Source organism: Penaeus chinensis, chromosome 5, assembly GCF_019202785.1.
Source record: "Penaeus chinensis breed Huanghai No. 1 chromosome 5, ASM1920278v2, whole genome shotgun sequence".
Taxonomy (NCBI): domain Eukaryota; kingdom Metazoa; phylum Arthropoda; class Malacostraca; order Decapoda; family Penaeidae; genus Penaeus; species Penaeus chinensis.
In genome coordinates this window covers 19,129,629-19,132,128 of record NC_061823.1, presented here as the reverse complement: position 1 = coordinate 19,132,128, position 2,500 = coordinate 19,129,629, and positions in this window count along the sequence as shown.

The following is a 2,500-nucleotide window of genomic DNA, read 5'->3' as shown; positions in this document are numbered from 1 at the left end:
ACCCAATGCCCCGGGGGAAAATGAATAAAAAACGGGGAAAATACTGTATTTTTTTTAGTTTTTGTGAAATGTCTCTGCACATAGATGGCTCTGCTAGTGCTTAGCCACAAAGGAGTCAGTTAGTAGACCTTACCTGATTTGAATTGGTGGGAAAAACGTATTTTTTACTAGTGCTATGAATATCGATGGTGTTATTTTTATTATAAACATTATAATTACTATAATGTTATAAACATTAGTAACAGCAAGATAAGATAACGTAAAATATTTTCGTAAATTCAAAGAAAAGGGTAAACAGGCGAGACAGGCATTACTCGTAACTGGCTCATTGGTGGCTTAGTACAAGTGTAGCCATCTTTGTGTAAAAACAAACAAGTAAACTCACAGTGGGCATGGGATACACGTACACATCATGCCCATTAGCATTGGGTTAAATAAATAATAATAACTCCATTTCCAACTATTATTATAACTGTAATGCTAGGTCTTGCAGACACATTTAAACAAATAAGTCTCTCCTACTTCATTGCAGTTCTTGCATTGCTCTTTCTCCTTAAATTGCAGTAATCAATGAAGTTGTATATGAAATACATTAAAACACTTATTACAAAGCATTCAGTCCATCACAGATACAATCATTCACAATGAGAACTATAAGATAACAACTCAAGACCATTACTAGATATTAATGAATATCAACAGAAGGGGCATAAGGTTAAGGATAAAATACAATATCCGTTTAAATGATTCGCTAATTCAAGTTTAATATTTTCAACTATATAGCAGAATGCCACTGAATGTTTAAAAATAACATTCAAGCTGTCTTCTATAATAATTTACAAAAATTACCGATGTAGATAATTACAATTATTATTTAACCTGTTGGATTTGCATGCCTCACAGCACACACACACCAAAATATGGTCATTAAGCTTCCTTGAGTGGTGACTCCCTGGTGTGTGGCTTGATATCAAGACTAGTAGTCCCTTTTCGCAATGCTATTAGGCCTTTTTTCTGCAGATATGTTTTTGCTGTTTAGCTGTTATTTGTTATACTGTATAAAGATGATAATAGCTTTTTTCATTGAGCATACTCCATATTATTTCTCCTGGTAGTTTCTACTGTTTGATATAACAGTAACAATAAGTTAAATTGCATTATTTTTTTTATTTTCTTATTATCAAATTTTCAATAATGGTAATACAGCCTCATCACCTGACACTCACCAATAATTTCCCCTTGATAAAATGTTTCCATCACCCAGCCCTTGGCCTAAACTTTTCATGGCATGATGTCCACATTACCTAGATCCAACGGGTCTATGAAATGGGATAATAATATCAAATGATTTGCATGATGCCATTATTAACATTATAATGAAAAAATTAAGGCTCGGCCTCTAATTAGAAGGGACTTCCTGATTTTCCTTTTTTGTAAATTTCAAATATTTATAGTTATTATGAGTATGAAAGTATATGTATGCTCTATATTTACCACAGTGAATTATTTAAAACTTAAGTTTTCAGATATCTTGAAAATTAGTAATTAAATTGTGAATTACAGAAGATGGACCAAACCTTCACCTAACTTCAGCTACAAAAAAAAGTTCTCTAGCAAACACTGTAAACATCTAGCCGATTCATAAAGCAATAATACTCTCTCTTTATACACAAACTTTTCTCCTTCCTTTGTTTTAATTCAACAGACCTGGAATAGATTATTATAAAGAAAAGGAACCTAGTATAACAGAGAAAGAGAAACTACTATTTACCTGTACAGTAATGAAAAAATCTAGCAACCATCCTTCAATAAATAAATCTAAATACAAGATCAACATTGGAGTAACTTCATAACTACAACATTAAAGGAATAACTGGTATTGGTGTAACATACTTCCTCATAAACACTGAACTTTTCAATAATTTCTTTATTTCTAATCCCCGATAAATGTACATCAAATAAACACATGGCCTGTGTTTGTTAGCTGTTCTTCTCATGCTCTCCATGCATCTTAAGAACTATCTATAACATGTAAATTAACTCAAGCTTTTAAAAATTCCAATGAAAAGTTTCCGCAAACAAAATTCACAGCCTTTACTCCACTTTTTTATTTTTTATTTGAAGCTTTAACTGTGCTACTATAATACTATTATACATTAATTACAATGCATTATAGCGCAGTGTCAGATGCCCCTTAAGGCCAGTACTTTATGTTGAAACATATGAAAATAATTTTAGAGACACAAACTAGTTAGAGAGAGAGAGAGAGAGAGAGAGAGAGAGAGAGAGAGAGAGAGAGAGAGAGAGAGAGAGAGAGAGAGAGAGAGAGAGAGAGTGAGAGAGAGTGAGAGAGAGTGAGAGAGAGTGAGAGAGAGTGAGAGAGAGTGAGAGAGAGAGAGAGAGAGAGAGAGAGAGAGAGGGAGAGAGGGAGAGAGGGAGAGAGGGAGAGAGGAGAGAGGGAGAGGGAGAGGGGGGAGGGAGGGAGGGAGGGAGGAGGGAG